At 57.7% G+C, this 10,338-nt stretch overlaps 1 protein-coding gene across 1 annotated transcript in view; it reads left to right on the top strand.

Moving 5' to 3' along the window:
- The first annotated feature begins 9,185 nt into the window (after positions 1–9,185).
- Positions 9,186–10,338, top strand: part of CSDC2 (cold shock domain containing C2, RNA binding) — a 13,037-nt gene continuing 11,884 nt past the window's right edge. Inside the window, exon 1 of the mRNA XM_006775963.2 lies at positions 9,186–9,259. The gene's annotated coding sequence lies outside the window, so the exon portion shown is untranslated. The remainder of the gene's footprint in view (positions 9,260–10,338) is intronic.

Genomic DNA, 10,338 nt, shown 5'->3' with positions numbered 1-10,338 from the left:
GTATTTATTTATCTAAGATGCACCTACACTGAATTTATCTGAAAAATAAAAAAGTCGATATTAAGAAAAAAATTGTAAATGGAAGATTATAAGAGAGGGTTTCGCGTGCCAGCAAAAGTTACTGGCGTGCCATGTTTTGCACGCGTGCCAGGGGTTGCCCACCCCTGTTCTAGGACATTAGCCAGAGGGCAGCAAAGGGAGCCTTAGAAGGTTAGAATAGCTCTAGCCAGTTTGGCTCAGTGGATAGAGTGTCGGCCTGCAGAATGAAAGGTCCCAGGTTCGATTCTGATCAAGGGCACATGCCCAGGTTGCAGGCTCGATCCCCAGTAGGGCATGTGCAGGAGGCAGCTGATCAATGATTTTCTCATCTTCGATGTTTCTATCTCTCTCTCCCTCTCCTTTCCTCTCTAAAATCAACACACACACACACACACACGCGCGCGCGCGCGCACACACACACTCTAGGGGCCCAGTGCATGAATTCGTGCACCTTGAAAGGAACTGTGGGCCACAAGGCTGCGGTAGGCACAAGAGCGGGTCTCGACCCATCTTCCACACCCCCGCCCAGCCCCTCCCACCGTGGCCCCCGGGCCCCTGTCTGCTGGCAGCCCCAGCTCTTGTTGCCATTTGCACCCGCTAACGGTGCTGAACAATTGGGCTGGCTCTGGGTGCCGGCAGTGGGTGTGAGCACTGGGTGGGACCGCGGTGCACAGAAGCAAAGAATTTTCAGTAACCACCAGATGTTCGCCCCAATGACAGTGACCGGCACCCCACCTTGCGCCCGCTGATGGCGCCAAGTGATCAGGGCCAGCACCAGGCACCGGCAGCGGGTGCAAGTGGTGGCTCTGGCGCCAGCTGCAGGTGCAAGCGGGGCCAGTACTGGCAGTGGGTGTGAGCAGCGGCTCTGGCACTAGCAGCGGGTGTGAGTGCCAGGTGGGACCGCGGTGCACAGAAGCAAAGAATTTTCAGTAACCACCAGAGGCCTGCCCCATGACAGCAACTGGTGCCCTGCCTTGGTCCGGCACGTCCACTCACCTGTTCCACCATCCGGCTGTGGCCAATGCCCACCATGTTCTGCACACGCCCCCTGGTGGTCAGCGCACGTCATAGCGACCGGTTGTTCAGTTGTTCTGGTGGTTCCACCGTTCAGTCTATTTGCATATTAGCCTTTTATTATATAGGATATATATATATATATTAAAAAGAAGGTAAGAACAGGTAAATGACACCATGACACATCAGCTGGATGGACAGTGGATGGGAAGGGGCTGGGGTGGAGACAAGACGACCAGGGAGGAAGTTACTGGGTGACTCCTATAAGAGAAGGCCCCTGGCAAGGCTGGTAGCCCTGGAGAGTGAAGTTGGGCAGAGTCCAGAGGTCTTCAGGGCGTGGTCTCATCCATAAGGTGAATGACCTGGGGACAGAAGTGGGGGAGCCAACCCCTGAGGGCTTTAGCCACTAGCTGGGGGAGGGGGGGAGGCTTTCATAGAGATGGGAAACGGGAGGAGGGCCAGGCTGCGGGGTGGGGCAGGGCAGGCATTGCCGACGTCAGTGGTCTGGGTTCCCAGGCTTGTTTCCTGGTGTTGGGCTCACGGGACTGTAACAGCGATTTGTTGGCAGGCTTGGCTTCCTCATTAGTGAAAAACAGGGTCCAGCTTCTTGATTAACTCTCCGCATCATTCCGTGGAAGACTGGAGGTGGCTTACAAAAGCACACAAAGACTCAGCCTGCAAGGTCCTGGCCAGCAGCGGACTTCTTTGTCATGTCCCTTCACACCCTCTGGGCCTAATTCTGTGCCTGGCACATGGTCAGCGCTGGTAACTCTGTGTTATTTGCATGAACAAAAGGATAGCAAAGTAATTGCTGAGAGTGTAGAAGTGGGGGAGCAGTACGGTGGGAAACCAAGCCAGGAGGCGGAGGAGAGCCCAGCGTGAGGCTCGGGCCGGAGTTCCCACGCTGGCCGGCGCTCGCTGAGCAATCGTGCGGGAACCGATGAACCTCGCAGCACCCCAGTCGCCTCTGCAAAATGGAGATAAGAACAGAACGGACCTCAAATGACTGCCCATCGCTGGGGGGCTGGGGATATCATAGAACGAAATAATATGAAGCCATAAAAAAGGATGAGAATGCTCTTTGTGTTTTGATATAGAATGATATTCAGAAAATATTGGTAAGTATTAAAAATAGCCAGGCACCCAGCAGCGTGTATGGGATGTAACCACTTGTGTCAAAAGGGAGAAAAATTAAAGTAATAGTCTGTGTCTACACCCGATTGCATTGGTTGTCTCCAGGGTGGGGGTTGGGAGAGGGACAGGGGTAGGAGGGAGAATTTTTAACCAAATATCATTTGGAGTCTTTGTCGTGTGGAATCATGGGAATATATTACCTACTCAAACCTGAGTAAAATTTACATTTTTAAAAAGCAATTAAGATTTTTTTTCACTTCTTAAAAAAACCCTCTCCTGGCCCCCTCTCCCTCCCGCCAGTGCCCTATTTTCTGCTCCCGGTGCCAGCGAAACTGCTTGAAGGCATCGTCTGTGCTTGCTGTTTCCAAACCCTCTCTTCAACCTGCTCCCGTCAGGTTTGGGGCCCCACCTCCCAACCCAAACTGCTCTCAGGGTCACTAATGGCCTCCCCATGGCCACGTCCGGCGGGAATTCTCAGTCCTCATCGGCAGCATTTGTCCCGGCGGACCCTCCCTCCTCCTTCACACACGCCTTCCTCATGGCTCCCTGGGGCCGGGCTCCCCACCTCACAGACTCCTCTCCCCGCCTGGAAACCCTGGTGGCTCAGGCCCACCTTCCGGCGGTCTTGGGGCCCCACCGCTTAGGGCAGCAGCCATGGGCACCGGGCCTCCCACGTGTCCATCCAGGGCAACCCTCTCCCCAGCACCACATTCACACACCCTGCCTCCTCCATCGCCCTTCGGCAACTCAAGCCGCTGGTCACCCCCACCCAGAACCTGCTTCCCTCCCAGTCTCCCCGCCCTGGAAATGGCTTCTCCCTTCCTCCGGTTGTTCAGCCACCACCTGGGAGTCCTTCTTGAGCCTCCTTTGTCTCTCACACCCCTGCGAACCCTTGAACCAATCCTGTTGTGTCTACCTCCAAAATGCACCCAGATCCCAACCCTCCCTAACACCTCCACGGCTCCCCGTGGTCCCAGCCTCCCTCGCCCCTCACCTGGGCCTTTGCAGCAGCCTCCACCCTGAGCTTCCGTCTTCAGCTCCTCGTCCCCCACAGTCTGCACTCAACACTGACACAGAGAGACGCTGTTATAATATCTATCGCTCAGCAAGTCTCCGTCCTTCTCTCCAGACCCTGCGATGCTCCATCTCGCATGGGGAAGAGCCTTCACAGCCCTGGGGGTCCCCACCCCAAGATCCCTCTAACGAGTGCCCACCCTCTGCCTGATTTCCTGACTCCTCACTCAGGGCTCTGCCTGCGGCGGTTCCCGCTCCTGGGGCATTCTTCCTCTCACCGCCCTCGTCCTTTTTTCTGTAACTGTCATAAGTTTATAGAGAACAATACAGTTTGTTTTTTATATATTTTTATTGATTTCAGAGAAGAAGGGAGAGGGAAAGATAGAAACATCAATGATGAGAGAGAATCATGGATCGGCTGCCTCCTACACGCCCCCTACTGGATCGAGCCCACAACCCGGCCATGTGCCCTTGACCAAAATCGAACCGGGGACCCTTCAGTCCACAGGCCGATGCTCTATCCACTGAGCCAAACCGGCTAGGGCACCGCCCTCATGTCTTCATCCCTCACCTCCCCCAAGTCCTTGCTTTAATATCACTTCGGTGTCGGTGTCATTTTCCCTGACACACATATCCCCGTTTTAAATGGCGAACCAGCCCCCTGCCTGCCCCACTCCCCTCCTTAGCTGGTTCTGCAGCTTTTATCGCCTCCCGACATGTGGACAGGCACTCACAGGCCGCTTTACCGCCTCTCCCTCTTGGCTGTGAGCGCCGCGTACACGGGTGTCGTCTTTTGTTCACTGTCGGTTCCCCAGTGCCAGGCACACGGCAGGCCCAGGACGGATATCTCCTGGGGGATGAAGTGAAAGGATGAAAAGGAGAGATTGGCCCTGAGATGCGCACGGGCCTGGGAACTTGCTGGCGTGGGAGAATTTGGTCTCAGCTTTCTAGCTGTGACAGCAAAGAGAAGAGGCTTTCAGTTACAAATGGAAACCAACCAGGTGTGCAGGGTAGGCCCGGCTCCCAGACCTGAGCCCCAGAGGACTTCCTCCAGGTCCTCCAGGAGCGGAGGCTGAGGAACGGAGGGATGCCCTGGGTGGTGTCCGGACAGGCCCAGGATCCGTCCTCAATGGGGCGCTTTCAAAACACCCCTTCAGCCCTAACCGGTTTGGCTCAGTGGATAGAGCCTCGGCCTGAGGATTGAAAGGTCCCAGGTTCGATTCTGGTCAAGGGTATGGCCCTTGGTTGCGGGCACTTCCCCAGTAGGGAGTGTGCAGGAGGCGGCTGATCAATGTTTCTCTCTCATCGATGTTTCTAACTCTCTATCCCTCTCCCTTCCTCTCTGTAAAAAAATAAATCAATAAAATATATTAAAAACAAATAAAACGCCCCTCCATGGAGGCCAAGGCATGGCTGGAGAGCCGCTGGGAATGGTGACTCGGAAGGGACCTAAGCAGTGTCCCAGGATGTTGCTCGTTTGGGCTTGAGCCAAAACAAAGGGCGGGGAGTCAACAGGTATTGGTTGGGGTCACGGTGCATGAGGCCCCAGACGGACCCGGGAGATACGTCAGGCCAAGACGGTGAAGATGAGCCCAGCCGCTGCTGCTCAGAGGTGGAGCGCTGACCCATCAAGCAGGAAGTCACATTCTGATTCCTGGTCAGGGCACAGGCCTGGGTTGCAGGCTTGATCCCCAGTCGGGGGGCGTGCAGGAGGCAGCCGATCCATGGTTCTCTCTCATCATTGATGTTTCTTCCCTTCCTCTCTGACATCAATAAAAATATATTTTAAAAAAATGAAGGTGAGGATGGAGGTGAGCCCTTAGTGTTGAGAAGGCTGGAGGCCCACAGCCCGGGCTGTGTGTGTGTGTGTGTGTGTGTGTGTGTGTGTACAGATGGCCGATTCCGATCGAAGCCTGGCTTAACCCAGCCCAGCCCTGTGTCAGCTGGGGGTCAGCCTGGCTGCTCCAGCCTCAGGTCCTAGGGCAGGGTACAGGGAGGCCCAGGCCAGGGGACGCCTCGGGGCTCCCTCATTCTCCTGCCCGCACTAGGCAGGACTGCCAGATTGCCAGGGACACTAGAGGCAGAAGCATGTCATGCCTCCCTATTTCATTTCAGGCCCCCAAACCCTACACAATATGGTCCCTGCTCTTCTCCGCCCGGCTTTAGCCACATCAGTGACCTTAAGTTCCTTGAATATGCAGAGTTCTTGCCTGCCTTTTCCCTCCTGTTTTGTTTTTGTTTTTTTGTTTCGGCCAAAGGTAAACTGAGTGGGGGTGGGGGTGGGGGGTGAAAGGATTGAGAAAAGACAGACAAGAGAATGGAAGCTGGGTCTCGGCGGGACGCTGCCCCCTGATGCAGAGACAGCGCCGGCGCCCACAAGCCGTGTCTTTATTTTATAGCAGCTGCCACGAGGCAAAGTAGGGGCGTGATCACGTTGTTCACAGCATTCTCGTGAGCTCCAACCTCACTCAACTACATGCACCTGAACTCTATCACCAGGCACATGGGGCCACGTGTTCGGACCACAGGTTCAAGCTTAATTGTGCTGGGAGAGCCCTGCCCTCCAGCTGGGACTTGCACGTGTCAATGAGAGGACCCTGTCCTTTCATTAGTCCGAGGCTTGAACCTGGCCAAAACACTGTAGCCACGCCCCACATTTTTTAATAAGAGAAAGTTTATTTAGAGTCACAGAAGCAAAAAGGGCCGTTGGTGGGAGTGGAGGGGGAGGGGGAAGGTGCTTCCAGCTTTTTACAAGGCTGGATCGTTCTCACCCTTTGGGGTGCAGGGCGCCTTCTCAGAGCATTCCTCTCGCAGCCCTCCACTTCAGCAGCTGGACTCGGCTCTACCAGTCTCCTTGGTCTCCAATGTGTTGTCTCCAGACCTGTGGTTATACATTTGTTTGTGTGCTTGGTGCCATGTCTCTTCCTAGATGAGACAGCTTGGTAAGCTCAAGGAGGGTGTTTGTCTTATCACTGCTGTATCCGAGCCTAGACCACCTGGCGCATAGTAGGGAGTCAATGAGGGAACAGATCACGTGATCAGAGCTGCAGAAAAGCATCTTCCCAACAAGGCAGTCCTGGGTTGCAGAGGATGACTGGGGGCGGGGAGAGAAGGAAGGACCACTCTGAGATACTAGGAAAATCCCTGGGATGGGCGGGCGCGGGTGCCCTGCCAAGGAGATGGGCACCGGGGAATGAAAGACATTTCAAAGGCATTGAAATGGTGCAGCAGAAAGAGTAACAGTGCAGACATTCTTTGCATGGAAGCCAGGGTTCCTGCGTTTCATCCCAGCTCCGTGACCAGCTGTGTGAGACCGGGCCAGTTTCCTAACCTCTCTGTGCCTGAGTTTCCACATCCGTGAAGGGGCACCAACACCTTAGGGGTTGTGGATGCGGGGTTATGCGGGTTCAAGGCCATGGTTGTCCAGCCTGGCCCCGTGGTGGGCTGACGGTCGGTCATGGAGTGGGACTCATAACCCAGGTGGAAGCGCTAGGATTCCGGGGCTGCCGGGCTCTGACCGGCCTCGTTAGCTCCTCCAAGACGAGGGAGCCTCTCAAGGAGACGCGCTTTAGAATTCCCAGCTTTTCACAAAAATAGCCTCCGCGGCAGAGGCCCTGGCGGGACCAGATGATGCTTTGTTCCTCGCTGCCGGTGGGTGGTGGGTGGCGCCGGGCTGCTCATTTCCTGAATGAACAGCTGTGCCCTCTCCTCCTTGTCAAGAATAATCGTGGCTCTGCTCCAGCGGCCAGGCCCCTTCATTCACGCCTCTCCCGCTGCCGGGCAGCCAGCACACGTCTGCCAGCTGGTGGGGAGGAGCCGGGAGGAAGAAGGCTGGACATGAAGGGGGTCGTTCACGTTCACGGTGCACCAGGCTCAGCTTCTCAGAGCTAGCCCTCCAGGCCCTGCCTCCTGGCCTCCAGGCCTCACCAGCCTCCTTCCTCTCCCCCTGGCCCCCCAAAGCTCGAGCCCATCTGAGGGCCTCCCGACCAACCGGCCCCTTCCCACAATGTCCTCTCTCTGGATTCCGGCAAGGCTGGCCCCTTCGTGTCAGCTGGGGCTCTGTTTAAATATCATCACCTGGGAGCAGTCCTCCCTGGCCACTCCCCTCTGCTGGCCATGGCTTGGTCACCCGTGCTGGCCACCAGCAGCCCAAGGCCAATGCTGCACCAGCTCAGGGGCCCAGGGGAGAAGAGCCGGCCTTGGCATCCATCCAGATTCCAGCCCAAGTCCTGGTACTGGTTCTCCTTGGCCAAGCCTGGGCCAGGGGTCCTGTGGACCACGTGAGAGGACAGGGTGCCCCCAAACACAACAGGGAAGCAGTGCCCAGCAGAAGGGGCAGTGGGTGGTGGGCAGTGAACATCGCAGGTGTCCACCATGGCCTGTCCGGAGCCCGGGGCTCAGGCCCCCGCTTGGTCACGGCCCCTTCTGAGCCAGGTGAGTCCGTGGAGCCCCGCCGTCTTCCCAGCCTGTTTCCTCCTCCAGGTGAACCTCCAGGACTTGTCATGAGAAGCAGCTGAGATGATGAAAACGATGATCACCTTCGGAGGAGAGGAAGGCACGGTAGGAAGACAATTGAGGGGGGAAGGGTCCTCCGGGCACGCCCTCAGCGGGAGGAGGGAGTCAGAGCTCGACCATAGGTCCCAGCAGGCCGGGGCGGCACCACCCGTCCCGTAGAGTCAGACCCCTGGACCGAGTGCGCCTGGCTCTCCCGGAGGTTCTGGAAGGGCCGGGTGTGTGAGAGCGTCGGATGCCCTGGGTCCGTCCTCTTCTAATCACGTAAGGGGCGCAGGCAAGTCTCTCCTGTGGGAGCCTCTGTTTCCTCTCCAGCAGAGCCCGGTGATGACAGCCTGGGGCTGTGGTGAGTTCTAAAGGAGGGCAAGGCGGCTGTCTGACCAGGGGGCCACCCCCAGGCGCCTTACCAGCTATTCTTACGCATTCTTTGTATTTTTCGTGATTGTGTCTCTTGTAACTCCGCCCTCCTTTTATTTTAGTGAGACTTGACAATGCCGCCTGCCTCAGCAGTCCCTAGTCTATGAGGGAAGGGCCTCCTCCTTTCCAAGCTGAGGCTGAGAGGAGGGATGAGGAGCAGCCCCTCGTGGAGCCCCCCCGCCCCAGCCCAGGGCTCACGGCACTCGAACTTCCAACCACCCTCTCTTCCCGACTTGGCAAAGTTGTGGAGGATCAGAGACGGAAGGGACTTGCCCAAGGTCACACAGCCTGAAAGTGCCGGGCTGAGATTCGCACCCGGCTCCTCCGATGTGGAAACCAGGATCTCTCCAGGGACTCCCCAGCTGGGGGGCGGGGGTGGGGGGTGCGTGGTAAACTTCTCACTCCCCTAGGAGGGTCCTCTGCAATTCAGTTCCATGGAACGATCTCAAGGGCCCACTGAGAAGGAGATGAGTTCTTGTAACTTGTAACTTGACAACAAGGATCCATTGAGGGACAGACCTAGCACAGGGTTGGTGCTGATGGAGGGCAGGGGACACTCTGAAGATCCCAGCTCTCCCCAGCCCCTTGTCTGGAGCACCCTCTGGGGCTCTTTCTGAGGCAGCGGCCTCCATCCTCCCAGACTCACCCCCGACCGCCCAGCCCCCCAGCACACACTCATCACCCCACTTGCTCTCTAATTGGCAGGAGTGCCAGCTGCCCCAGCTCTCCCTCCCCTGCATTCCTCAGCGGTTCCTCCCACCTGGCAGGGCAAATTATAGGCTGGCCTGGCGGTAAACGCCACGTTCCGGAAAAAGAAGCTTTAGGGCCCTGGGAGACGCTGTGAGCGAGCTCTCTCACTCAGAGGTGGTGTCTGGGCCCGTGTCCCTTTAAGCCGGGATACAAATTCCAACCCAGCCCCTCCCTCCTGCTCCCCCTGACGTCAGGGGGAAGGCGTGTGTGAGTGAGTGAGGGGCTGAGGTGCCGCATGCTCACACACACACACACACACACACACACACACACGCACACGCACACGCACGCACGCGCTCATACACACAGCTCCAGGTGCCAAGCGGCAGAGTGCTAAACCGGCTGCAGGAGGCAGTCCCATCTCAGCACACGGGGAGAGGTAAGGGGCTGGCCGGGGCTGGCCTGGCCGGGGCTGGATGGGGACTGAGCCACACCAGCTCTAGAAACTGGCTTTGGCAGGGGAGCAGGAGGGAGGTATGATATGAGGGTGGGGGTGGGGGAGGCTGGGAAGGTGGGTCCCTCCCCTGGGGCTGACCCAGCCCAGTTCAGCTTACAGAGGGAATGTGGGAGGGTGTGTAGAGGAACCCACCCTGCCCTCGCCCCTCCCTCCCTCTCCCTGGTCCCCAAGGGAAGCTGAGGCTGTGTGGCGCCCTGTGCTGGCCTGTGTGTCTGCGTGTGTCTGCGTGTGTCTGCGTGTGCGTGTGTGTGTCTGGGACTTGTGTCTGGCTTGAGGCAGGGGACAGCAGGCACCTGCCACACCGCAGCCTCCTGTCTAAGATCCAGGGAGAGAAATGGCTGGAAAATTATGGAAATAATCGTGTTCCTACCAGATGCAAACGTGAAGTGCAGGAGGGAACATAGTGGGCCTTTTCCCTGGGACATTTGGGCTCGGGCTGGGGCTGGGGCTGGGGCTGGGCCTGGGCCTGGGCTGGGGCTGGGGAGGGACGCCAGCTGGATGGGGAGCAGCTGTCTCATCCTGTTTCTTCCCAGTGTGATGGGGATACTGGTGTTCATTGGCTTGGAGGGGTGGCCGATGCTCTTATCTTCACCAGGGGGGCACCCCACCCATAGCTTTGGCCTCTGCTGAGGCCACTTGTCTCCCCTGCTCACCAGTCAGGGCTCTGTCCTCCATCCTGCTGGGGTGCAGTCCCTGGAGGGCAGGGGTGATAAGCTAGGGGCGGTGGGATGCCGGGACTGGGCAGCCTTGGCGGGTACCACGTCCCCGAGTGGCCTGACCCTGGCAGAGGAGTCCAGGCGGAGACCAGGCCTGGTGACGCTGGCACCCACAGGGAGACAGCAGGTTCCTGCCAAGCTGCCAGCCTGCAGGCTCTTCCCAGGCGGGGGGCGGGGGGTGCAGAGAGCTCAGGGCAAGAGTTGATGTCACCAGGAGGAAATGCTTGAGTCGGATAAGGGGTCTTCCCAGACCGATAATGGGAAAGCAGGGAGGAAAAGTACATG

Source organism: Myotis davidii, unplaced genomic scaffold (genome assembly GCF_000327345.1).
Source record: "Myotis davidii unplaced genomic scaffold, ASM32734v1 scaffold428, whole genome shotgun sequence".
Classification (NCBI taxonomy): domain Eukaryota; kingdom Metazoa; phylum Chordata; class Mammalia; order Chiroptera; family Vespertilionidae; genus Myotis; species Myotis davidii.
The sequence above is the reverse complement of the archived record's forward strand: the minus strand, read 5'-3'. Positions and strand labels throughout refer to the sequence as shown.